The sequence below is a fragment of the Columba livia genome, chromosome Z, assembly GCF_036013475.1.
Source record: "Columba livia isolate bColLiv1 breed racing homer chromosome Z, bColLiv1.pat.W.v2, whole genome shotgun sequence".
In the NCBI taxonomy this organism is placed as follows: domain Eukaryota; kingdom Metazoa; phylum Chordata; class Aves; order Columbiformes; family Columbidae; genus Columba; species Columba livia.
The window spans coordinates 1,945,696-1,973,559 of NC_088642.1; the positions used below are offsets into that span (position 1 = coordinate 1,945,696).

The following is a 27,864-nucleotide window of genomic DNA, read 5'->3' on the forward strand; positions in this document are numbered from 1 at the left end:
TGTCCAGCTGTGGCCCCTCAGTTCCAGCAGGACAGGGAACTGCTGGAGAGAGTCCAGCGCAGCCACCAAGATGCTGGAGGGAGTGGAGCATCTCCCGTGTGAGGAAAGGCTGAGGGAGCTGGGGCTCTGGAGCTGGACAAGAGGACACTGAGGGGGGACTCATTCATGTTTACAGATATCTAAAGGGGGAGTGTCAGGAGGATGGAGCCAGGCTCTTCTGGGTGACAACCAGTGACAGGACAAGGGGCAATGGGTTCAAACTGGAACACAGGAGGTTCCACTTAAATTTGAGAAGCAACTTGTTCCTGGTGAGGGTGGCAGAGCCTGGCCCAGGCTGCCCAGGGAGGTTGTGGAGTCTCCTTCTGTGCAGACATTCCAACCCCCTGGACACCTTCCTGTGTAACCTCATCTGGGTGTTCCTGCTCCATGGGGGGATTGCACTGCATGAGCTTGCCAGGGCCCTCCCAGTCCCTGACAGTCTGGGATTCTGTAGGGATGTATTGTCCAGGATTATTATTTGTTTCCTAAATATTATTCCAATGGGCTTAGTTTAAAGCAAGCTCTTGTTTTCTTGCCAAAACCTTGTAGATGTGGAATATCAACTCTTAACTCTGCGATCACGTGGCGTTTCCCGTTGAATACTATTTGACTTGCTTAAAGAAAAATGAAGATGGATTTTTGCAGCAAGTGTTTCTGGGAATAATGTCAAAGAGATTGATATAGTGTGTTTCCTACCCTGCAATGTTCTTATTGCCTTTAGCAGCTGTTTATTCAAAAAAATAAGGCAACGATTAGTGAAATCTAAGGGAGCTTTTACACAGAGAAATGTGTTGCAACCATCAGGGTAAATAACACGCCGCGTTTCTGGAAATTCAAGTACAAACTGCTTGCAACGAGCTGCCAAATGGTGCGTGAAGTCTCCTTGTTTCAAGAAATCCACAGGAAATAAATATACCGCTGGTTTAGTGGAAAGAAAAAGAACACAGATGCGATAGGAAGAAGTTGCAAGAAATATCCAGCTCTAGCATCTTTACAAATGAGGCGTTTTATGTGTATTAAGTATATTTAAAGTTACATTCATGATTTTTTTAGTACCTTCTGCATCTCTTCGGGGAAATGGTGACCTAATAAATGCTACATTTAATACTGCAAAGTGATTTTTAAGATAATATATATATAGGTGCTTACAAATTCGTGTGGCCTCAAATAATCGGTAGGTGTGACTTCTTGGGTATTATTTCGATTTATTTACTCAAGGCAAGGTTTTTACGATAGTTTCTGCAATCTGATGATTTCTGCTGATTGGAAAATGAATCATCTTTAAGAAACAATTGAAATAATTTCTGTTTTAAAGAAAAATATGGTTCTGGAACTCACTTCTTAAATAATGGGAGAATTATTTCTGATTAAAAGAACACAAATACAACTGATTTGATGTTGTGATCTCATGGAACATCCAGACACAACTACCGTCAACTTGTGGCTTTCGAATGAGGGTTTTGCATCCAGCAAATGGAGACAGGAACCACTGGGCCGTGTTCAACGTGAATCAAAGGCAACACATGAAGGAAAAATGAGTGGTTCTTTTTCCATAGGTGCTCCAAAATTGGGAAATCTGAACCTTTTTTGGTGTCTCCACCACCCAACGCTTGTCCCTGTGATTTGGCTTCTTCTGATGTTTCCGCTACCAGGAGCTGATGGGAAAGGGAGAAACTTGTGCGGCTTTGGCTGGTGCGGGAAGAGCGATAGATCTGAAATATAGTACCAAGAAATTGGATCTTTAAACTGGGAGGATAGAAGAACATTAAGCTCTGTTTATCAACACCCAAGAATGGTTGAGTTGCGCCTAAGAGTGAGAAGCCAAGTGATCGGGTCTGTGCAATGAGCGTTTGGAGGCGAAAGGGGCAACGACGGATAAAGGGAAACGTCTCAAATTGTGAGAAGCAAAGTGGAAAAGCGGCGTCTGGATTTCAATGTTGAGTCACAACTGTTTATTTGCGAGGGAAAAATAAACCAATGAGTGAGGGGGAGAGGAGTGGGGAGATGCTGAGGGCAAAATTGGGTTGGGTAGCGTTTAATTTCTCTATCAAACCTTTAATTTCTGTATCGAACCTTTAATTTATGTATTGCAGGGGTGCGGAACATGGGGAAAAAAGCCGGAGTCAGCAACTTTATCGCAAGCTCTTTCATAACACCGGTGTGGAAAAGAGTCTTGCAATAGAGGCTGGAATACGTACAGGAATGCTGAGCTGATCCCAGATTGTGCTGATCCCAGATCTCGGCCTTGTGATTTGGTTTGTGTCACCGTCTTTTTGTGCGAAGGGAAAGATTAGAGAGTTACAATGAGGGGGAAATGATATAAAGACCTGTAGCAATGCGTACTCGATTCTAACGCTGATGACTAAGGGGCTGTCAGCTGAGAGAAAAGCTGAGCCTAAACAAGATTTCCCAACTAAACCGAATTCAAATCGCAGATAAATCGGTAGTTGTTTTGAGTGCCGATCCCTGAAACTCAGTCTGGAAACCCAGAGTCGTTTTGGGCTCTTTCGCGTTCACTCATTAATAATCCCGTGGTCTGGATCGCTGCCTCTGTTGAGCTCTGAACCGCATGGGGAAACGAGCCCGTGACTAATCCAGGAATGAAAATTCACACTGATTCCTCCCCACCAGTACAGTTACGCATTGTAAGTTGTATCTTTGAAGTAAGAAGTCACCGCTTGTATCGAGACACCTTCTTTTTTCGAGTCCTATCCAAATGGGATCGCTCCAGCGAGCTGAACCTTGTTATTAATTTAAGACAGTGCTTTGGGACAACCCAAACCAGGGTTGCAGTAACAACGTGGTTACAGCTTTTTGTCATTTTGGATCGGGATCCAAACTGTTTAATTACTGTCTCTAACCCACCGCATAACGTGTGTGTAATGTGCTTGGAAACGGGCTCTATTCATGCAGGAAAGTAAGGAATAACTATATAAATATGTATGTAATGTAGGAAATATTGTGTAAAAATACCTAAACCGGGAGAACCTCGTGGCTGAGACCAGCACCCATCTCTGTTGGGCTGTAATCTCATATATCGACATTTATTAATATATTGAGGTTGGATTAGGTGAGCTTTGAAGGTCACTTCCAACCCAAATTCTTCTATAATTCGATAATGTATAGACCTCTCCAGCAGTAGTTAGGGGCTAACTCTTTATTTTAGGTCTACTAACCGCTCTTAAGATACGTTTGCTCTTACCAACATCATTTTTAGGGTTGATGGTATTGCGGGATGGCAGGGTGCGTGAAATAAAGCCTCGGCATGGGCTACGGCTTGCACCCATCACACCTCCCACCAGTTGAACCAGTTGGAGACTGGTGAGGCGTATTCTCTTCCCGCATAAGTTAACACGGATCTCCGGAGCATCGTTATTGTGATAGAGGAGCTCCGGGCTACATCAGGAACCCTCCTCTTCACCGGCTGAAAATACCGATATTACTTTCTCAATAACAGCTGATTTTCTTGTTTAAATTTAGGGATTTGGGTCACCGTGGGTTATTTTTTTAAATGCAGCTTTAGGGGAAAAAAGTTCCCCAGGGAACTTCACTTTGCAGAGGTGTTTTTAAATAATGGGGCGTTTATTCTGGACTCCACCAAAACTATTAGTGCTTCTGGTGTTAATAAGTGTTGGTAAGGTGTTGAACCCCAAGAGATAAATCAGCCGACACTCTGACTGTGAGATCTCTGTGATTCACTTGCTGTCCATCGATATTTTCCTGTCTGTGGCCATTGCAACTTATTGTAGATGAGGTTCTCAGGGACATGGATCAGTGCCAGACTTGGGTTAACGATTGGACTCGATGATCTTGAAGGTCATTTCCAACTAAAATGATTCTACAATTGAAAGCTTTCTGGACAAGGAGTTTTAAGGGCTCTCTGCTGTGTGTTTCTCCAATATTTAATAGGATATGGACCCATAGATGGATCTTAAATGGATACACCTCCAGGGTTTCTCCTTCTCTTTGGGTTCTGCCTACCACAGGCTTCCAGAAACCTTGTAGAATAGCTAATTCTTAGAGATTGTTCGTTTTTTGCCAATTTGCTTTAAAACTTGCCAATGTGAGGCACGGTAGAGGGAGAGCGGTCCTAAACTGGTCATCTACATTCACGTGGAAAGCAGAACTTCAGAGAAACCCCAGATCTTCTGGGTCCTCTTATGTCCTCGGTCTAGAATATAACAGACTCCGACCTCTTTGAAAAATGTGACCCTTATTCAGGTTTGATGTGAGAGCTGGTATCTGCAAAGATCTGGGGTTGTATTTCTTTTTGGTGAAGAAAACAAGGCATTATATGGCCTGTGACCGTACAAAAGCGAGATGGGCCTTCTTGATCAAGGCCAAGATGAAAAAGCCAAGTGCTTTGTATGAGGCTCTGGGTGCCTTTTAACCTCTGATCCTTCTCCCCTTGTCTCCTCCTCTTCCTTTGTTCATTCCTTGGCTTTCATCTTTGTTGCCTTTTAGCTCCAGTATTTGCTACTACAAGGGAAAAATAGAGTTGTGTCGTGCAACGGGGGCCTCATCCAACAAAATCCCACCCCGCTTTTTCTTTTGGTGGCTCCACTCAACTGCTTTCCACCATGGGATAGTGTTGCAAGACTCTTAATTGCTAAAACACCACGACGTGAAAGCCTGGGGTTTCTCTTGGAGCATCTTTCCATGTCCTTCAGTCAAACCTTGATCTTTGTGTTAAGCTTGACCAAAACATGGGACAAGTCCTGAGCTTCAAGTGGCGTGGTTCTATGAACGGAGGTCCCAATGCGCTGCTGCTGCGTCCGCGAAACCCCATGTCCCTGAGAACCTCATCTGTGTGTCTGTTCAACCCCTCCAGGGCTGGTGACTCCAGCACTGCCCTGGGCAGCCTGTTCCAATGCTCCACAGCCCTTTGGGGAAGAAATTGTTCCCCACATCCAACCTCAACCTCCCCTGGCGCAACTTGAGGCCGTTTCTTTGTGTCCCTGTGTCCCCTCAGCTCCTGTTCTCCAGCTGAACCCCCCAGGTCCCTCAGCCGCTCCCATCACACTTGTGCTCCAGCCCCTTCCCCAGCTCCGTTCCCTTCTCTCAACTCGCTCCAGCACCTCAAGGCCTTTCTTGGCGTGAGGGGCCCAAAACTGAGCTCAGGATTCGAGGTGCAGCCTTAGTGTTCAATATATACAAGATAATGAAGTCCCATGAGTAGTGCCAGCTTCTTGGGATGGTTTCCAGCCCGCTGACAATTAGCATCACCACACTCTGAAAAGTCAAAGAGCAAAGAAACATCAGGAAAACAAAGACAAGGAGCAAGAGGAGCTGTTGGGGTCTGGAGGAACTGCCAGCTTGGGCTGTTGTGCCATGTTCAAGGTCCCCAAGCCAGCTGAGTGATAGTAACCTGGCAGCAAGAAGAGGTGGCGTGAAACCCCTGAGCCTCCTGGGGACGATAAAACGACATTCCTGCCCTGCAAAATATCAAACAGTTGATTGTTTGATTTGCAGCAATCGGATTTCTCTGCCGGGATGGAGGAACACGGCTTGTGTTTCACACAGAAATGGGGGTTGTTACGCTCTGGCTCTGCCGCACTAGGAAGGTCCGTACTTGCTGATGGGTACGAGAGCTGGAAAAGTAACCTGCTCCATTGACATATATCAGTATTTTGACAAAGGACGCTGTGTTCTGGCTAATTCTCCATTCAGTGCCCTGGTCAGCTCTGAAACGCCATCGAGGAGCAAGTTGGCCTCGCCACGGAGAGGTCACGACTACAAAGAGGCGAGAAGGAGCGAGCACGCCGGGGTTTTCCGGGCGCTGTAGATCAATGGGCTGGTCCCCCCGCGCTTCCTACGCTCTTTGTGTGACGTCCCCAAATGAAATACGGTGCGGGAACCGACCGCCATGGCTGGAACAGCGGTGATGTGAGCAGAGAAACCTCTCGGCAGAGAAGGAAAAGCCACGTTTAATGAGGAAAATTGTTGTAATTACATTGTAGTGATGCCTGGGCCTCATATGTGGCGTGAGTTTCACCCAGAGCACTGTTGGGCTCCTGTAGCAGGTAGGGAAACTGAGGCACGGGAGGTGAGGAAACAACTCTGTGCTGGAGATAGAGACAGATTTTGCTGCTTTCATGCTGCTCAGCCCAAGCACTGGGAGAGCCCAAGCGGTTGTCCCGCCCCAGAGCGTGACCCACCACAAAGCTTAGGGGCCTAAGATGGGCTTTAGGCAGAGTTCAGACCTGAATTTACAATTTTGAACCCCCAAACCTGCTGCTTAGTGCTGTTTTCTGAGTCTTTGATGTCCATCCCACCTTGTCCTTGCTCAAGTTCATGGGGATTCTTGGAGCCCCTTCAGAGCTGTCTCAAATCCACGCTGTGACTAAGCTCTGTCTCTAGACTGGGCTTACAGGAAGCTTTTTATTTCTGGCAACGAGCCCAGGCTGAGATCTGAGCAACTCCAGGCTAAACCCTCTGTAACTCTTGTTCCTTCCTGGGCTGAACTCGCACTCAAGCTCGAATTTTATTGCGACCGGAATGTATGGAACGTGGCGGTCACCGAGGTCTCTTGGAGCAGCTGGTGGCTCTCCAAGGAGGACAAAAGTTGGCCACACCTGCTGAGCAAATAAAAAAATGGGTCGCAAAACAAGGGTGAAGGTGATGGGGGAGATAAGAGTCCATCCGGCACCTTCCTGGATCCAAACCAGCGTGGTCAGCAGGACAAGGGCAGTGATCCTTCCCCTGTGCTCTGCATTGGGGAGGCCACACCTGGAGTGTTGTGTTCAGTTCTGGGCCCCTCAGCTCAGGAAAGAGATTGAAGTGCTGGAGCGGGTGCAGAGAAGAGCAACAAGACTGGGGAAGGGACTGGAACACAAGCCCTATGGGGAGAGGCTGAGGGAGCTGGGCTTGTTTAGTCTGGAGAAGAGGAGGCTTAGAGCTGAGCTCAGCACTCTCTAGAACTACCTGAAGGGCAGTTCTAGCCAGGTGGGGCTTGGTCTCTTCTCCCAGGCAGTCAGCAATAGGACAACAAGGCTTAAACTTAAATTTAGGCTGGAGATTAGACAGCAATTCTCTGCAGAGAGAGTGGTCAGGCATTGGAATGGCTGCCCAGGGAGGTGCTGGACTCACCGGCCCTGGAGGTTTTTAAACTGAGCTTGGCCATGGCAGTTAGTGCCATGATCTAGTCAATGGACTGGAGTTGGACCAAGGCTTGGACTTGACGATCTCTGAGGTCTTTTCCAACCCAGTCCATTCTGTGATTCTACTTGTGCTGAGTTTAGCTTTTCCAACCAGATTCCCATCAAAGTGTAAGGTTTTTCCTCGGAAAACGAGTGACCGCTCTGAGTCAATGCAGAGACCCAAAGCCAGACTGTGGGTTCCAAGCTGGAAGACACGTATCTGCTGCTGTCCCGGCGGAGAAACCATCTGGACATCTCGCCGCTTCTGAATTTGATCCCAGACCATGGAAAAACTCGTCTCGTAGAGCAGCCGGCTGGAGAAACGCGTTGGCAGGTTGCAATGGGGAGTGGTGTCCAACGTGCATCGTGTTTTGGCACGTCCGTGTCCGTCTCTCCCCGCCTTGGATGGTTTCCTGAGATATTCGCTCTTTCTGAAAAAGCAAAATATTAAAAGACCACAAACCCCGCTGCCTGTGTTTGCAGCGCGTCGCTGCGGGACGATCTCCGTGCGATGAAGGGAGCAAACAGCTGGACGTTGTGGTAGCGCTCTGGGTTTCATCCAGCGGTGATTATCCCTTGCTTGTCTTTTCTGAACAGCCTTAAATAGAGATGATCTAACCAAAAAATGACTCGAGCAGGCTTCTAGGAAAGAATGCCATGCACGCTACCGTGGGGCAGTGCTGGAAAACCGAGACATCCGTGTCTTTCAGGTTTTTTCAAACACATATAGTGATATATTGTTCTACCTAAGAGCTGATGCAGCTCGTTGAACAGTTTATCTTGGAGGTGAATGGCAGAAAATCAAAGCCCTGATGTGGATTCAGAGAATCCAGATGTTGTCGCTGACAAGGTTTGGGGGCTTTTGGGACCTTTACGCCTCTTTTGTTATCAGTTCTAGGGGCGCCCATCCGCTCAACACGAGACGATCGTGGAATCACGGGACAGTTTGGGTTGGAAGGGACCTTGGCCGGGGGACAAAGCTCCGAAACGTGCGACGGATGCGGGACGGGGATGTCACACCAATGGCTCCGATCCCAACAGTTTGTACGCACGTTTGGCTTCTGTGAGGTTGGATGACAAAGAGCTCGGTGGGAGGACGGGACTGACCTTAGTGTCACGATGAGCAAATAATTATGTTTGTTTCTATTTAAAACTGGGGTTTTTTTAGTCTTTTAACAGACGGGGTTTGCTAATCTGTGGTGATTAAAGATTTTCTCTGTTTCATGAGTATATTAGAAAAATATCCATGTGCGTGTGCTTTGGCTCCGGTGACATTTCACATGATTTAATGTCATTTTTAGTGCCGTTTGTTGAATGGAGTGGGTGTTTGCAGAAGAGGCCAACACTGGAATTTGCCAACGCTGACGTGGTCACAGCTCAACGAGAAGCCACATATGTTGTGCAAATACACCATGGAAAAAATAGTGACGTGAGTGACCTTTCCTATGTGACAGGAAATCTATAATGTGTTGTGAGGGGGCTGTTGCATCCCAAGTGTGGAGCTACAGAAGAGACGTTCTTTTCATTCTCCATCCATCCACATTTGGGCTTTCCACTCTATTTTCATTGCTGGTACCAGCCAGAAAAGGGAGGAAAAATACTCGAGAACGACGTCTACGCTCACAAAAATGTATTGGTGACTTGTGTAATCAGCATAGGATGCTGAAGGCATTTGAGAAGCGCGTAGAACAAAAGTTATGTTTTAAAATTAACATTTTAGCAGGTAAATTAGGGGAGGGAGCGAAGAAATAAATGCCTATCCAAAAAAAAAGGAGGGTTACCTAATATAATTGAACACAGTCTTGTTTCAGGAACACCCTGGGGATGCGTAATAGGAAGGTAAAATCACCATGTATATAATGTTGTGGTGGATTGTCAGCAGGTGGCCGTGTTCCAGGCACACATCCAAGATGTTTTATTCCATGTGTGAGCCGTAGTGATGTTCTTTATTACGGCCTGTTCCGCAGAGAAGCAATTTATAGATGCCTTTACATCTCACGTGTCTGCTTCGCTCCGGATTTTCTTAGAAAGCAGATTAACCGGTGTAAATGTGTCGGTGAAATGAGCTGGTCCAGATTTTGGGGCTGATTTGTGCTCCAATGGAACCGAGGTCCTGGTGGGAGATGCTCCATGTGGTGCTACAAATACAGAAACACATACAAAAGAGACGCCCATCTAGGGCCATGTACATGGTAAACTTGAAAAACTTGCTTGTTCGGGAGGTTAAATCTATACATTTCTATATGCTACCCTGTTAATCATTTTCTCTTTAGCAGCTGAGCCCATCACTTGTGTCCAGGGGTTGAATTTAACACCCCAGCCAAGTTCTTTTTAAGCAGGAAATTCCTCCTTTTTGATTTCTTTCTGTGTTGGGAGAGATAGTTGAGGATATACATGAGACTCTAATCTGCTCCTTCATCCATCTGCAGCTCTGGGAGAGGCAGGAGAGCAGGAATTTGGGGGGATTTTTGTACAATGCAGCAATTCGAGAAGTTTTAATACCGCAGGAACCTCGGCTCACCTGAAATTGCCGGTGCTGAACCGTGCAGCATCCATATGGATCAGCTTTCTGCTTTATGAACCACTCGCAAAGCCTGTATTTGAATCTAGAATCGTTTCTCCAATCCGTTCATCTCTCACCGGACGTCATTTATCTCCAGGTCAGACACCAGCTCCTAAGTGGGATCTGATGCTGATTCAAAACAGATTGAGGCTTTTCATCGAAATCCTTTAAGTGCACCGTAACAAGTCGGGATGTTTAATATATTTGGGAAGAAAAATAACTTGTTTTTTATTTTTAGTCCTGCGGATAGTCTTGCTCTGAAATATCGGGTGCAAAAGTCGAAAGCGTGTCTGTGCAAAGGGAATTTCTGCAAGGTTTCTGCTGGGGAGACCGGTGTTTATTACCAGGCTGCTCGAGGATGAATGAATGAGAAGAAAATCACATGCTACCGGTATCTGGGGTTATTCGGAGTCAGTGAACTCAAGTTGCAGTGTAGGTAACACCTCAGGTCTTCTCTTCCAATAGGAAAAGGACTTTTACGGGGCGAAATCAGGAGAGTTTGTCGGCCAATGAACGTTTGCTCTGGGAATGAGTCACATTCATAAAGAGTTTCAAGTTTGCGGGCTGGCAGATCCAGAGAGATCATTAAACCCACATAAAAGGCGATTATTAATACAGCTTCTATAGTTTTGCGCCCGCGTTGGGTCATGTAGATGGGGCAGGGGAAGAAGTAGAAAGCGGGGGGGGGGGAAATAACCATGCTGGAAGCGTGAATCACTGCTGCCCTGGGTGAGATACAGTCCTGGAAATTCTCCGTGGGCTCCGCATACCTGCTGGGGCTGTTATGGCAAAATTCCTACACACAGAAGCTTTGGGGTTTGTGGAGCGATTTGCCTGGAGGATTTTTAGCTGTGACATTTATCTGAGGTGCTTTGGAGCAGCTTTTACCTCCTGCTCCCCCATGTCCTGCCCGTTGTCCCCAATGATGCTGCCTGGCCGGGATGGGGACCCTGGGACCCCATTGCTATTGGGGACTGGGGTAAAACAGCAGGGCTGGTCGCCTCCAAAATCTTAGCCGAGGTGGTTTTGGAGTGGTACCCACCTCTGCGTGGCCTCCTGACGAGATGCTTCTTATCCCTTTCCACCCCTGGGAGCAATTCCTAGATTTATATAATCTTTGTCTTGGGGTTGGAAGAATTTGTCTCAATTTTTAGCATTAAGATCATTTCTTAATGTTTCTATCCCTGGAAGTCTTTGGTTAGAGAGAAATGTTTCTCATTATGTGGCTACGAGGTCGCCAGGTCTGGGATATATTTCTGGTTTATATTATTCTCTGTGTTCCTTCTGGTGCGCATGAGACATCCCAGAACCAAAGATGACGCGATCCTTCTTTTATCCATAGGGTTATCCATAGATAACGATGAGGAGGATGCAAATGACAGAGCGGCGACCTCCTGGCATCAACTCAGAAGTGGCTTAATGGGAAAGAAGAGGTGAGAGCGACCCACAGGGTGTTGGGCTGAAGCAGGTGGGAGCTGCCTCCCTTGTCTGCAATATTTGAAGCCATTTCCCAACAGAATTTGATCCAAGTTTTGTCAGGGAGCGAAAGCATTCGCCAAGGTCCATCTGTGTGTTCAGGGGGCTGTTGATGTGATCTACAGCTGCTGGGTAGGTCTTCAGATGGACTTTTCTCCACCTACAGTAGATAGCAGAAGGACAAGAGATGTCAGTGGTCCAACTATGCTCCTGTTAAAGAGCTGTGAGTAGGATGGTGACTTTTCTCTTTCATTAACCTTCTAACAACCCTTGCCTTTGCCTAAAATAGGTGTTTTTCTCCCTAATCTTCCGTGGCTTTACCACCCATCCCACCACCAAGTAGCACGGGGGAATGGCACAGGGCATCTCATGTGCATTGGGAAGGCGGGAGCATCTTCAGCATCTTCCAACCTTGCCTGGAGGCTCTGCAAGGAGTCACAGTCGCTTTCACGTTGAATTCTCCTCCAGGGAAGGAGGGAAAGGGTTTTCTTTATCATCTGGCCCCACGGGCTGCTCTGCCAGGCCGGTTGTTTGACCGGTGACCAGATCAGATCCCATCTGAGGTCACGTTATTCCCACCTGGTTACACCCTGTGATTTTCCGCCTGGGTAAATAACCCCACACCAGCTTCAGGAAGGGCAGTCCCAGGCTGAATTAAAGGATTTCTACAAGCAAATAGTGTTCTAGTATTTCTGTTCTTCAGGACCTAAAAGAACTTGTCCACCTGTGAACCATTGCGCCAGGCTGGATGTTATTCTGAGCTTTACCAACGCTGAACTAAGTCATTTCCCATCAAATATATGTGTTGGGAAGGCTGAAGACACAAAGTGCAGCTGGTCTCAGCCATATCAACGGGTTCATTCACATTTTTAGGCCTTTTCATATGGAAAAAGACGTATAGATGAGGTTCTTAGGGTCATGGTTTGGTGCCGGAGTCAGGTTAATGGTTGGACTCGATGATCTTGAGGGTCTCTTCCAACCAAAATGATTCTATGAAAGGAGCTAGAAAATAACTTTCTCCAATCTGACTCGAAGGGAGAGCTGGTAGCAATGATTGCTCGTGGCTCTGCTCCAAAAAATGGCACAATCCTGCTCATCCCGTGTCCAAGGGGAGCTCTGAGCTGGTATCCTACAGGTCCGTGATCTCCTCCCTGGGTTGGGGTTCTCCTGGACAAACAGCTCCGTGGATAGGGCCGAATCGGTTGATGTAGCTCAACATCAAAGCCAATGATGCAACCAACTCCTCTGCATACTGCATGGGTGGAGAAAGTACTTTCTAATTAGGGTTTATGAATAACAAGAGCAAGAGCTGGGCTGAGCGTGTTCTGCTCTGGAGGTATCGCTGCGGCTGGTGAAGCTTTGGTCCATGAGAACTGAAATGGGAGTCAACTGGTGAGACAACAAGAGGTGGTGGATGAACCATCCCTGGAGACATCCCAAGCCAAACTGGACGGGGCTCTGAGCAACCTGAGCTGGTGAAGATGTCCCTGCTCATGGCAGGGGTGGCTTTAAATGTCCCTTCCAACCCAAACCATCCTGTGCTTCTATAACCAAGGTGGCTTCTGAGCGATGCTTTACGTGATGCCGTTGACGTAAGATGGATAAGATGGATGTAGAGGGAACGCACCAGCCTGTAAAAGTATCAGATACCATTAAAACATCCCGTCCTGCCAGCTGGGATGGGTCCCCGCTCCCTCTCCAGATCTTTGGAGAGTGGGAAACCTATCATCACACAAATATTTAAAAGAAAGCCCAACTACGGAGGCTTTCTCTAAGTTAATCCTGCAAAGCTATCTTACTTTGGACAGACACACAGAAATTTATCACTACAGAGAAATCCGTGGGGCTTCGTCTTCTGAGAAAATTTCAGAGCACCCGAGAGGGGGATTTTTGCAGTATTAATTCAGCGGATATTCTTGTGCTATGCAGTGACAGAAGAAGCTTTCGACATGCGCTGAGATGCTTCTCATTTCCTTGAAATGCTCGCCGGGGAATTTGCTGCCATCGGCTGTTGCTGTTCAAAGAAAACCCCCAGTGCAATCTCATATTGATGAAACACTTGAAAAAGATCAAATATATAATTTTTGCATTTAAGTGTTCATAAAACAGGGGGTTTTAAACCTATTAATGAGTGCAGTCAATTTTGCTGATTGAAGTGTATTAATACTTTGCTGTTCACACAGAACCACAGAGTGTCAGGGGTTGAAGGGCCCTGGCAAGCTCATGCAGTGCAATCCCCCCATGGAGCAGGAACACCCAGATGAGGTTACACAGGAAGGTGTCCAGGCGGGTTGGAATGTCTGCACAGAAGGAGACTCCACAACCCCCTGGGCAGCCTGGGCCAGGCTCTGCCACCCTCACCAGGAACAAGTTCCTTCTCAAATTCAAGTGGAACCTCCTGTGTTCCAGTTTGAACCCACTCTCGCTTGTCCTATCACTGGTTGTCACCCAGAAGAGCCTGGCTCCATCCTCCTGACACTCCCCCTTTAGATATCTGTAAACATGAATGAGTCCCCCCTCAGTGTCCTCTTGTCCAGCTCCAGAGCCCCAGCTCCCTCAGCCTTTCCTCACACGGGAGATGCTCCACTCCCTCCAGCATCTTGGTGGCTGCGCTGGACTCTCTCCAGCAGTTCCCTGTCCTGCTGGAACTGAGGGGCCACAGCTGGACACAAGATTCCAGGTGTGGTCTCCCCAGGGCAGAGCAGAGGGGCAGGAGAACCTCTCGGACCTACTGACCACCCCCTTCTAACCCACCCCAGGTACCATTGGCTTCCTGGCCACAAGGGCCCAGTGCTGGCTCATGGTCACCCTGCTGTCCCCAGCACCCCCAGCTCCCTTTCCCCTACGCTGCTCTCTAATAGCTCATTCCCCAACTTACACTGAACCTGGGGTTGTTCTGCCCAGATTCAAGACTCTACACTTGCCCTTGTTCTATTTCATTACATTTTCCCGCCCAACTCTCCAGCCTGTCCAGGTCTCTGATGGCAGCACAGCCTCTGGCGTGTCACCACTCCTCCCAGCTTGGTGTCACCAGCAAACTTGCTGACAGTCACTCTATTCCCTCGGCCAAATCACTGATGAATATCTTGAACAATCCCGGCCCCAGCACTGCCCCTGAGGCACTGCACTAGATCCAGGCCTCAACTGGACTCTGCCCATTGACCACGACTTCTGAAGAAATCCACATCCTCAGTCGTGATTTTTTCCCTTATTTCTTTCCCCTCAACCCAATCTCTGTATCTCCTAGATAGAGCTTTTCACCTCTAGTTGATGTTGTGTGGTAAATGCTATAATCTGACAATAATAAAATTGTCCCTTCTAACGATCTCCCTTGAAATTATCCCATTGATTAGCATCTCTGTAGCCTAATCTTCAAATATCACAGCAGCAGGAGCTACGATTTTTTGCTGAAACAGATGCTTTGCAACTGTTTTTTTCCCCAAAATTTGGCAAATGGATTTATTTTAACACTTTATAGGGGCTGAGATCTTGAACTTGACCAGGAGCCGGTTTCCAGATGTGAAGGTGTCTCCTAGAACAGTCACATCTGTCTTACAGGAGCGTTTGAATTCAACACCAGCTTCAGCCCTGGCTCTCTCGCTTTAATTAGTTAAAAGTTAATCACTTCCCTGTCTCTTCTTCCCAACACAGAAAATTGCTTGAAATCACAGTGGCTTATTTGAATAACATACTCAGTGGGGCTCGTTTACCTTTTAATTTTCGAGCTCTTTGATTCTTGTTTTTCCAGCATCCACAAGAAAGAAGTTTTGGTTTTATGTTGGCGACAGCTGTGTTTTCCCTTTACACAAAGATGCCCAGGAGTGAAGATTTTAAAGAAACCTCTAAACACCATGAACCTCAGCGGGTGGTAGGAGTGGAGAATCGTGATTCAGCTCTGATTTAATTCGCTATCCCATCATGTACCAGTCTGCTTTGGACACGTAAGGCTCAGCTTCTATGTAATCCCACCACTTGGCTGTGATTTTAATTTACGAAGATAATGTGGAAGGGAAACAGAATTATTTTCTGCTGTTTGATGCTTCCTAAGGGATTGTCGAGGTTCTTTGAGCGTATTTCCAGCTCTGCGAATGGATACGATGGTGCTGATGGTTTCTTTTTTTTGGACATGAAGCGATAACGTGTGGAACTGAGAGTTTGTGCTTAACATCTTCCCCAGGAGGGGAAAACATCAGCCCCATGCAGAGCAGCTTTTCAGTAGCCTTTATCAAAAGAAGATGGAAATGTTTCTCTTTTCAGTCCATTTTATTCATTTCTAAAGTGCCCCAGACTATTATTTAGCTAGAATTGGACATCCAGAGAATATTGGAAAGGTTAACTTGGTAAAATCGCTTTTTACTCAGAATAATATTATTACAGAGTCACACAGAATCACGGAATTGACAGGGTTGTGAAAGACCTCAGAGGTCAAGTCCAGCCCTTGGTCCAGCTCCAGTCCATTGACTAGATCATGGCACTAAGTGCCATGGCCAATCTCAGTTTAAAAACCTCCAGGGCCGGTGAGTCCAGCACCTCCCTGGGCAGCCATTCCAATGCCTGACCACTCTCTCTGCAGAGAATTGCTTTCTAATCTCCAGCCTAAATTTAAGCCCATGCCCCCTTGTCCTATTGCTGACTGCCTGGGAGAAGAGACCAAGCCCCACCTGGCTAGAACTGCCCTTCAGGTAGTTCTAGAGAGTGCTGAGCTCAGCTCTAAGCCTCCTCTTCTCCAGACTAAACAAGCCCAGCTCCCTCAGCCTCTCCCCACAGGGCTTGTGTTCCAGTCCCTTCCCCAGTCTTGTTGCTCTTCTCTGCACCCGCTCCAGCACTTCAATCTCTTTCCTGAGCTGAGGGGCCCAGAACTGAACACAACACTCCAGGTGTGGCCTCCCCAATGCAGAGCACAGGGGAAGGATCACTGCCCTTGTCCTGCTGACCACGCTGGTTTGGATCCAGGACAGGATCCCATTGGCCTTCTTGGCCACCTGGGCACACTGGTGGCTCCTGTTGAGCTTCCTGTCCATGAGTCCCCCCAGGTCCCTTTCTGCCTGACTGCTCTCCAGCCACTCTGTGCCCAGCCTGGAGCGCTGCAGGGGTTGTTGTGGCCAAAGGGCAGCACCCGCCACTTGGCCTTGTTGAACTTCATCCCATTGGAATGGGCCCATTTCTCCAGTCTCTCCAGATCCCTCTGCAGAGCCCTCCTGCCTTCCAGCAGCTCCACACTCCCTCCCAACTTGGTGTCAGCAGCAAATTTGCTGATGATGGCCTCAATCCCCTCACCTAAATCATCAAGAAAGATGTTCAACAGAACGTATTATCTTACAAGTCACTGATTCACGCAGCCTCAACCCCACTGTTGAAAAAGGAGATAGTGAGGGATGACAATATGTGACAGGAGGTGGCTTATTGCTTATGAAGCTCTGCAGAACATGGAGCAATTTGGAATAAGAATTTTGACATCTCAGTATCGTCAGCCCTGTTTTTTACTGTTAAGTCCAGTGATAAAGAGACATCATGAAGGGTGGGTTGCTGCCCTGAGCTGTAGTAATTGAAGATTAAAGGGTGTCTCTGGGCACGAAATAAGGAATAGACCCATCGTGTGACTTCGAAGAGGAAACTGCTTCACTAAGTCGCGTTTGAAAATGCAAAGCAAGAGGTTGGTGTTTTTACTGTATGATACATTAGGGGTTTATGTGCAAAGTTGCCCATTGTGGCGTGGTGGAGCTGAAAGGCTTTGTGTGTGGTAGACGGCTCGTGGTGAGACAGGTGGTGATGGGGGAGCTAAAACAAAAAGAGCATTTAAAAACTGGAGACAAGTTCTGAAGAGCATCAGCTGATGCTCCTGAAAGGAGGTTGAATGGAGCCAGGGGGAGTTGTGCTCTGCTCCCCAGGAACAAGCGCCAGGACGAGAGGAAACGGCCTCAAGTTGCGCCAGGGGAGGTTGAGGTTGGATCTGGGGAACAATTTCTTCCCCAAAGGGCTGTGGGGCATTGGAACAGGCTGCCCAGGGCAGTGCTGGAGTCACCAGCCCTGGAGGGGTTGGAAATACACAGAGATGAATTCTCAGGGACATGGGGTGGGTTAATGGTTGGATTCGATGATCTTGAAGGTCTTTTCCAACCCAAATGACTCAATGATTCTCGTATCTGACCCAAAGCAAACCTCAGTGCCCATTGAACCAGTGCGTTTGGAGGCAGCGCTGGGGAGTCACGTCCTTGTATCCCTGTTGGAAGAGTCACCAGCCCCAGGTGAGGAGAAAACCTTGTTATGTCTCACCTCACGCTCACCCAACTGTACCATTGGACAAGGCAGACAGATCAAAGAGTGCATGACACTAAAAACATAGATTTGGAGTAAATGAACAAAGATAAAAGTAGAGAAAACAAGAAAATACCTTCTTAAGGTTATGCTTAATTACAGAGATGGTGCTTAGCTGGCTCAGCACTTTGGCTGGTACATGCTGCTCTTTCTCCTGGAAAGAAGTTGGAATCACCTTCTCTTTTCGCCAGTAATTAACATCGTGCAGCTTTGTTTCCTCTCATCTGGAAGAGGAAACAGCCTCGAGCAAAGTCTGTGACCCTTGCAGGTAAGGAGCCCAAGCTCAGGTTGTGTGTGGTTCTCCCTTGTTCTCTGTGACTGGGTGGTGGGACAGCACGTGGACTTGGGACAGGTGAAGCCCTGTCCTCCTGAAGCCTGTGTGAACATTCACATCTTAATCAGCACTTGGCTTCTGGCTGCTTTCTCCCTATTCGCTTGTCTAAAGATGTCTCAGTAAAACTATATTTTGGCTTCGTTAGCTGAGTTTTTAACTACTTTTTTTCCTAGAAGCACTATTTGATGAAGTCTGTGGCTACTTTGTTGGGTGTCTGTGCAAGGTGGCCAAGAAAAGATGTGCTGGCAATAGGTACATGAGGCCAAACCTTCTGTGGGAAAAAGTTTGAGGCCCAGCTAATAATAAGAGTTGAAAATATTGACCATAGGATTCAGACCCATTACGTTAAGAATTAACAGCCATTAAGCACAAGCTCTCAGCTCACATCTATGGCTCATTAGGGAAGGTTTAGTTGAACAAATTAGTGCTCGAAGTCTATGGACTCGTTGAATTTGCTGGACTTCTGGTAGGTCTTTTAAAAGCTGCGTTTTGCTTTTCAGCGCTTCTCTGCATTATGTGAAGCAAGTAACAACATCAGCGCTCTGTAGAAATCGGTCCTGTCCTCTCTTGACATCTTCATGGCTTCCAAAATACACGGTGCAGCCAGCCAGATGGCCAAGGCATGCGCTGCGAGTGTAAACGCCTTTTATTAAAGACTAATGAGGTTTAAGATGGAAAACAAGTGCTGGTTAAGCGGGTAAATACCAGCACTGAAATAAATGTGCTTAGGGCAGCCTCCTGCGAATTGCTGTGTGCATCTGCTTGTGTTTGCTCTGCATCCCAAAGCAAGCGAGCTTGTTTATAAGGCTTCATTTGGAGTTTTGTCAGCGATAAATGAAGGCAGGATGTCTTCAGACGTCTTGACGCAACCACCTCCGAGGGCTGTGCCTTTGGGATGGCAGAACTGAGGACCGCGAGGCTAAAAGAGGCAGCGATGGGGCTGATTCGGGGATGAATGTGGCACTAGAACTGGTTCTTTCCCACTTGAGCCTGAGTCTTTTCACTCTTCCAGCTTTTCAGTTGTTAATCGGAGGAGTTGGGTTTTACCACACGGATTTCTAGGGAATTCCCAAAAGCGTTTCTGTTTGCTGGAATCGGCTCGGCACTGTTCTCATGTCATGCTAGCTTCATTTCTTTCCTCCTCCCACCCATTATCCCGTACGTGCCTCGCTGCCTTCATGCTTTGCCTCCCAACGTCATTTACATAAGAGTAAAATTAGCAGCTTGAGTAATTATGAATAAGCCACGTTAGACAAAGAGGCCTTCAGGCTGAATGCAGCAAGCCAAAATGTCTGGCATTGCCAATTTTCGATGCACCAAACGGCAGGGAAAGGATCTTTTTTCCCTCTTTCAGAGTTTCCCAGCAATGCCAAGGGGTTTAGGAACCCCAGTGCTTAGCAAGAGGCTGATGCGGACATGTGAGATGGGTGAAAATGTTGAAGGCGCCCAGTTCGTGGCCTTTGGTCTGGTTGGGCTTTGTAGGCCTCACCTCCATCACTTGGCCGTGAGCACCAAACCAGGGACACCGTGGTGCCAAACGTCACCGGTCTCAGGCCCCGTTTATCCCTGGTCAAGGGCCGGGCAAGCAAAGCTGCACATGATTTAAAAGAAAAAGTCCAAAAGATCAGAGTTTGACTTGATATTTTGCAGATTGAAGGTCTTACCAGCCACACGGAATGAGGAGAACGGGTGCTGCTGAGCCGAGGCCAGGATAACAGCTGTTACTAGTAAAACTAATGACTGTTTTTAGTAGGGAAAAGAACTACTCACTGACAGCAGAAAAGGAATCCCAGGATGTCAGGGGTTGAAGGGCCCTGGCAAGCTCATGCAGTGCAATCCCCCCATGGAGCAGGAACACCCAGATGAGGTTACACAGGAAGGTGTCCAGGTGGGTTGGAATGTCTGCAGAGAAGGAGACTCCACAACCCCCTGGGCAGCCTGGGCCAGGCTCTGCCACCCTCACCAGGAACAAGTTGCTTCTCAAATTCAAGTGGAACCTCCTGTGTTCCAGTTTGCACCCATTGCCCCTTGTCCTGTCACTGGTTGTCACCCAGAAGAGCCTGGCTCCATCCTCCTGACACTCCCCCTTTAGATATCTGTAAACATGAATGAGTCCCCCCTCGGTGTCCTCTTGTCCAGCTCCAGAGCCCCAGCTCCCTCAGCCTTTCCTCACACGGGAGATGCTCCACTCCCTTCAGCATCTTGGTGGCTGCGCTGGACTCTCTCCAGCAGTTCCCTGTCCTGCTGGAACTGAGGGGCCACAGCTGGACACAAGATTCCAGGTGTGGTCTCCCCAGGGCAGAGCAGAGGGGCAGGAGAACCTCTCGGACCTACTGACCACCCCCTTCTAACCCACCCCAGGTACCATTGGCTTCCTGGCCACAAGGGCCCAGTGCTGGCTCATGGTCACCCTGCTGTCCCCAGCACCCCCAGCTCCCTTTCCCCTACGCTGCTCTCTAATAGGTCATTCCCCAACTTACACTGGAACCTGGGGTTGTTCTGCCCAGATTCAAGACTCTACACTTGCCCTTGTTCTATTTCTTTACATTTTCCCGCCCAACTCTCCAGCCTGTCCAGGTCTCTGATGGCAGCACAGCCTCTGGCGTGTCACCACTCCTCCCAGCTTGGTGTCACCAGCAAACTTGCTGACAGTCACTCTATTCCCTCGGCCAAATCACTGATGAATATCTTGAACAATCCCGGCCCCAGCACTGCCCCTGAGGCACTGCACTAGATCCAGGCCTCAACTGGACTCTGCCCATTGACCACGACTCTCTGGCTTCTTCCCTTCAGCCAGGTCACACTCCACCTCACTCCCCGCTCATCCAGACCGCACTCCCTCAGTTCAGCGCTGAGGATGCTGTGGGACACTGTGTCAAATGTCTCACTCAGCAGCTTGCTTCTGTTTAAAAATATTAAAATACATTTTAAAAACCACGAGGCTTCTGGCCAGTTTTCCAAAGGGCATCACCACGGTTCCCCCAGCATTAACCAATACCTGCGCCCTGGCCAACTCCTGCGATGAACTGACCAATCTAATCTGCTTTTTAGGTTTCGATTGAAGGGCTGGAGGTTCACTTTTGAAATGCAAAACCCAGGGATCACATCAGGACAGAGTCGTTGTCAGGAGCCCCAGCAGAGCCAGACTGGCACGAGCTTCTCTCCGACCGTCGGATTTTGATTACAGCCAAAGCTAATATCAGGTTTTGTGCTTTTTTGTTTGTTTTGTTACCATCTTATAGCATTTTGATATATTTTCTCTGCCAGGATTTCTGTTTTATCCCAGCTGTTGTATTTCTTTGGGATTTTGGTCAGCCTGACCGGCTACAACATGTAGAGCTTTGTTTGGCAGAGGTGTTGAATAACTTGGCGAGCACAATTTACTGTACACAAAGACATTGGGGAGGAGAAATTTCCTTCTGTCTTTCTCTTTTATTTTCCTAATTCAGCCTCTTCACAGAATGGACTGGGTTGGGAAAGACCTCAGAGATCATCAAGTCCAACCCTTGGTCCAACTCCAGTCCATTGACTAGATCATGGCACTAAGTGCCATGTCCAGTCCATTCCATCTGGTATCGCAGCGCTGCTGCTTGATGCGAATTTGCTTAAAGATTCATTTTACCATCTCTAATCTGCTGATTCTTTCCAACTTTCACGGCCTTGCTTCCTAACAAAAGGGGGTTTGCAACTTTATTTTTTCGGAGTATTTTTAATAGTTGCTGAGAAAGTTAATGGGGTCACAGTGTTTCATCCCTGTTGCTTCATTTTTAAGGGCTAATCTGAGCTGATATCACAGGGCAGGGAGTTCCCCAGGTACACTCTGTGTCGTATGAAATCACCGCTGAGCCCTTTCACTCACTTTCATTTTGCTCTTCAATATTCCCACTGGGAATTGCTCTCGCTTCAGTACCAGCTTCATAAAGCCACCCAAAATCTCTTCTTATAATATTTTGGCTTCTTAACAAGTAGTCGTTTGTCTGCTATAAATCCTTCGGTAGATTTTACATTGTTTTGCCCTGCAAAGATAATTTGAAGCAAAGTTGCAATATCGCAGATACTGAAAGGTCATGGGAACGTCTTGCTAAGATTAGTCCGACTTCTTCCTCTCAATAGCTGTAAGTGGCGTTAGCATTTTAAAAGGAGTACTGTGTGAGCATTAAAAGACATTTTTTTTCTCCCAAGTACACATTGAAAAGCACTTTTATCCCATGGTTAAGGCTGGAGCTCTATCACTATGGGCTGATGTTTGCTATTCAGGGGCTCACAGAGAACGCATTGTTGGAAGGAGAGCCGAGCTGCAGAGGTTGGGACAATTTCATAAGCATCAAATCATTTATGCTTGCATTAAAATACTTGCAAGGTGTCTATGAGGAGCCTTTGGGTGGAACAAGAACCCTCCGGCGCAGGATCTTAAGCAGATGAGCTTTACGTTGGACAACTCTAAGAATGGAAACAATAATTTTAATTAAAAAAAGAAGTTGGTGCTTCACTTTGCTCAGTTGATCGTTATCAGGAGTCGGACAGAAAACATCACGTTGTACATTGAGAAAATAGGCTGTCCTGCATTTTTCCAAGGATTTACTAGCAAGCAAACAGCACAGACCATCATAGAATGGTCTTCCAGCACAGACCATCATAGAATCATGGAATAGTTTGGCTTGGAAGGGACCTTCAAAGCTCATTTAGTCCAACCCCAGCGTGGGGGCCAATAGCAACTGGCCACAGCGGTGACATCGTGAGGACACGGACACGTTTTCCTAAACCCTGAGACATATGTCTTGAATTTGGGCCCCTACCCAGATGGATTTAATGTCTCAATTGCCTCCTTCTATTCTTTTCTTGGCAGCATTTAGAATCTTTAAGAGCGAGGGTTGTAGAGTGGGAACCCCCATCTCCGAGGGCCGCACCCCTCGTTTTGAGGAGGAGGCCACCACGGGTTGTCCTTGGCACAGAGACTCCTGCTGATCAACCTGAACCCTGCTGAGCAACCCCATCACATTATTCCAGTTAAGTGCATTTTTACTGATATTAAGGGTTAAATGTGTTGCATGGTGGCTTTTCGGCACTCTCTTGGTCTTCGTTGGCGTGTCCCAATCAAGGGCTGTTCTCATCCTTGCTCAGCAAGAAGAGGAAAAGGCAACTTGAAAGGACACTGACTTGTGCAAGGGAAGGATTAAAACATCAGGTGTTTACCAAAACCAAATATCCCGACACAACTGGAGAAAGACAGAGCTCCTCCTTGTTTCCCCCCATTATTCACAATAACTTCTATTTGGCTAAAATACTCTTGAGAAAAGTGCTGTCTGGAGCTGGAGAGATCAAGAAATGCAGATTTATCGTGTCCTGTGATGGTTGTTCCGTGTGGTTAATCAAACACTCTGCAAAAAGGCACCTTATTCTTAATTTGCAGTTGTCTGGCTTTGGCTTTTGGGTGTCCATTAGTACCTATTTACTTCTTTTGTTTTCCCAATCCAGAGATACGCAGTTGCATTAATTTTTGTCCTTCCTTTTGGTGCAGAGACCTAAAAATATTCCTTCTACCTTTAACTATATCTTTTTTCCATCGCTGCCAGCTCTTTCAGCATCATTGCACCTGCATCCTCATCGTGATATCGTCGCATCCTCATCTTTTCCATCTGAAACCTTCCAGGACGCATTTTCCCACCGTGTAGGTAGCAACTCCCACTGCAACTTTCCACACAGCTCAGGGAAAATAGGATTTGTCTGAATATGTTTGGCTGGTTGAGAGATTTCCATCATCCCGTGCCCATCTGCCCTGCCCTCAATGATAACTCCCATCCTGCCAACACTAATATCACCCGCAGATTTTATCAGCGGTGTCGCGTGGGCGTATTTCAGGATCTTTGATTAAAAAGGTTGATTAACTTTGCAATATTTCCCACCTAAAGAGAGAGAACAAAATCAGAGTTGATTCCAAATTCTTGAGATTCCAAAGCCCTGAGGATGTTTCTTTAAAAGGAGCGAAGATGCTGCATGAAGAAAGTTGCTCCACTCCCTTCAGCATCTTGGTGGCTGCGCTGGACTCTCTCCAGCAGTTCCCTGTCCTGCTGGAACTGAGGGGCCACAGCTGGACACAAGATTCCAGGTGTGGTCTCCCCAGGGCAGAGCAGAGGGGCAGGAGAACCTCTCGGACCTACTGACCACCCCCTTCTAACCCACCCCAGGTACCATTGGCTTCCTGGCCACAAGGGCCAGTGCTGGCTCATGGTCACCCTGCTGTCCCCAGCACCCCCAGGTCCCTTTCCCCTACACTGCTCTCCAACAGGTCATTCCCCAACTTACACTGGAACCTGGGGTTGTTCTGCCCAGATTCAAGACTCTACACTTGCCCTTGTTCTATTTCATTACGTTTTCCCGCCCAACTCTCCAGCCTGTCCAGGTCTCTGATGGCAGCACAGCCTCTGGCGTGTCACCACTCCTCCCAGCTTGGTGTCACCAGCAAACTTGCTGACAGTCACTCTATTCCCTCGGCCAAATCACTGATGAATATCTTGAACAATCCCGGCCCCAGCACTGCCCCTGAGGCACTGCACTAGATCCAGGCCTCAACTGGACTCTGCCCATTGACCACGACTCTCTGGCTTCTTCCCTTCAGCCAGGTCACACTCCACCTCACTCCCCGCTCATCCAGACCACACTCCCTCAGTTCAGCGGTGAGGTATATTCAAGGTATAGCAACAGGTATATTCTCTCCCATCGTGGTACCTATGGGGTAGACGTAGCCAGGGATGAGGATGTTTTGCTTGTGATGTTTCTTTTCTGTAGCATTTTGGGGGATTTTTTGCCTGGGAAAAACACACCAGAGTAAGTGCTGCTCAGTGGAAAGTTCAACAGCCTTGTTGGTTTTGAGAACATGTCAAAGGGCAAGAATAGCCAAATTCGGGCCGTAACACAAATATTAATGCAAAAACCCTGGGAAGTTCAAGGGCGGGTAGATCTGAGTTTCTGCCCTGGGTCTATTCCTAAATATTTGATTTATATTTAATATACAACCCCAACGAAACCATTGTGGGGAGCGTGACTACTTAAAATATACAGCCTGAATTTCACTTCGTTCTGTGCAAATAAATTAAAAAAGCATTTGCAATATGACGTGTGCAGCAAAAATACGGAGTGGATATAGAATAGTGTTCTGCAGTGCTCATGTTTTCCCCTTCACTTTTGGTTTGGTCTGTCTCGTCGGGGATCCAAATTACACCACTGGAACTGGTCTGGACCATTTCTCAGAAGTATTTCTTAAACGGGTGCCAACAGGTTAAATAAATTCACTTATAATTATCAATAAAACGACCTATATGGTGGAAAAAAAGGTGCAATCTGATATTGTTTGAAGCTTTTATGCAGTTCTTTTTTGAAAATGGTGAAAAGACAAGATCGTTCCTATGGGAAACACAGTGGATGGGATGAACCGGAACTCTATGCAAAGGGAAGGATACAGAAATTATTTGGTTCCTTGTTCTAAGAAGAGATTTTGCTGATGTTCTGCTTGCTTTTCTTGGCTTGTATAGAGTGGGTGAGGGAACTATGGTGAAATTAAGAGGTGGCAAATTGAGAGTTCTTGATCAAGAGGCTGATGTTATAAACCAAAGGTCATACTTAATCTGGATAAGTTAGGACAAACTCACCTGAGCGTCTTCTCTCTGCCTTCGAGCAATGTGTAGAGAGCAGGGTAGGCAAAGCCCAGCTCCAAGACACAAATATGGCCCAGATTATGGAGACAACAGCCCTCAGGGCAGATCCTGGTCTTTGTTCAGATGGTTCAGGAGCTACAAATGCCAACACACCCTCCAACAGTGGTGGACGTTCCAGTTGGGTTGAGGGGCACCTGAATCGTCGCATTCCCGGTGTGGCTTCGGTTTAACCATGCAACCTTTTGTTTGAGCCTGGCTTTCAAAGTCTAAAAACAGCGTTTCCCAGATCGTAAAGCTAAATTTGATTTTGATGAGGCTTAAAGAGCAAACGGGGTCCTGGCAGCTCCCACACAGCGGTGTAATGTCATTCCTCAACACCCTGCGCTCAACCTGCGGCTTTGGAGCACAGGTCCGATGCGAAACAGGCTTAAAAGATGCATAGACGAGGTTCTTAGGGACACAGCTTAGTGACAGTGCTCGGGTAACGGTTGGACTCGATGATCTTGAGGGCCTTTTCCAATCAAAATGATTCTGTGGGTCCATGGTTCATTTCAGTCCTGAGTGGTTTAGCAAAAGCCAAGTGGCCACCAATGTTTAAGGCTTTGGCCAAGCAAAATAGTCAAGTAGTGGAGAGTTTGGCTCTTAACTCTCCCAAATACATCGTGTTATTTCGTTGTGGTGCAGGTCTTTCAGTCCAAATATCACATGCTTGAATACTTTGAGGCCTCCCAGAATGCAGACACCGTGTCCGGTTTTGCAAGGTCAAAGCTCTTCTTCCACGCACCTTCCAGTTGGGTTTGAGCTGGGTTTGTGGGCCCAGAGCCTGATCCCTTTTGGGAACCAAACCAAAGGAGCAAAGACCTTTCAGAGATTGATCCCAAAACCACGTTCCCGCGTCAAAACTGGTGTGGACCAACGGCCAAGCTCCGATTTATGGACACCGATCAACCATGGGTACTCTGGTTGCCCCAAGGTGCTCATCCTTGCCCACGACCCGCGTCGCTGCCGCACGGGTGGTTAAGCTCCCGCGGAGCAGCTGCTCAACAGCTGCACGTTACACTTCCCATATGAAAGAAACCCCAAATCTGTGTGAAATTTCCAGTGGTTTCACAGCTGTTGCCTGAGCCAGGCTGTCTGTGTCACGTCTACGGGGACAGCGGAGGGGAACGAGGCAGGACAGACAGCTGGCAGCAGAAGTTTCTCCAACCGCTTAGTTCTAATCTGCTTTTTCTCACGTCAAAGCCCTTTGAGTGAAAATTTGAGAACGGCGAAGCCTTTGGATTTATTTTCCTCCCTTCCTCCCACGATTGCGGTGAATCTGGTGCGAGCCAAACTCTGTCATTAAGGGATTTATTTCTAGGGAGGCTTTTTGGTGGGATTCGTCGCAACTTATTTGAAATATCTCAGCAAGCCAGATGCTCGTTCTTGTGAACGGAGACAAGTAGCATCCAGGAATGGTCTGTTCAGCTGAACTAAATATTGGATTTAGAGAAAGACAACTTGCTTTCTGAAGACAGGGGTCTTATCTGACTCTAAAGTTACTGTTTTATGGCTGCAAGAGTGGGGGTGGATCCCAGTATGTGCTGGATTTTCTGGGAAGGTGTTCTGGTGAGGTGAGAAACTTCTGAAGGAGAAGTGCCACTAAAAATAATGACATTAATTGTGTGCTTTGAAAAAACACCACACAGAGCAATTTGCCAAAGGATCTGGGAGGTGTTTAAAATATGAATAGGCTGTGGTGTGACCAACCGCCTGACCCTGTTTGCCTGTGGAAAGGGAGGGTTTAGTGCCCAGGATGTCTCAGGGTAAAGCCTGGGTCACCAGAAGGGCTTCGTTTGCCACAGTCAATAATAAAGTGCAGGATAAAATCTGTGGTATTCCCGGGATTTATTCTAAAAACACCTGGCACAAACATTAGCTTTTATTCCTTGATGTTTTGCAGTCTCTCTGCGTTCATAAAAAGAAAACGACCCTTTAATTCTTAATCAAAACAAGTTCTTCAATCTGGTTTTTTCATGCAACTGAAATTATGCCAGGAATCCCTAATTTGCTCTTAAATGTGAATTCAGGTTAACCAAAAAGCGATGTAATTTTTAGCTTTTCAGGAAGAGCTGCTGTCAGCAGATGTGATGCTGCAGAGTTAAAGCCTACGAGGAGGTCGCGTCTTCCCCACGCTGCTCGGCTGTATTTTGGCTGCTGTTTCCCTGTTTCGTTGCTTGCCAGATGAGTCTCCTGTAGCGTAATATCAGTCTCTACAGGTAAAAACTACTTAAAGGAATCACGTCTTGCTCCTGCGAGGAGACAGCGGACAGGTCATTTCTTTCTCGCTCTTAGAATCTTAGGACA

General features: G+C 47.3%; 1 long non-coding RNA gene across 8 annotated transcripts in view; it reads left to right on the plus strand.

Annotated features, from left to right (window-relative positions):
- Positions 1-274: 274 nt before the first annotated feature.
- LOC110363733 (uncharacterized) overlaps positions 275-27,864 on the plus strand; it is a 53,617-nt gene continuing 26,027 nt past the window's right edge. For 3 of the 8 annotated variants that reach the window (XR_010469146.1, XR_010469147.1, XR_010469145.1), the window contains exons 1-6: positions 275-8,222; positions 8,480-11,174; positions 14,966-15,158; positions 17,635-17,800; positions 20,918-21,069; positions 22,713-27,776. This is a non-coding gene — a long non-coding RNA (uncharacterized LOC110363733). Of the gene's footprint in view, positions 8,223-8,479; positions 11,175-14,965; positions 15,159-17,371; positions 17,463-17,634; positions 17,801-20,917; positions 21,070-22,712; positions 27,777-27,864 lie in introns of all 8 variants that reach the window. The other 5 variants (XR_010469152.1, XR_010469151.1, XR_010469148.1 and 2 more) reach the window with 4 other exon arrangements.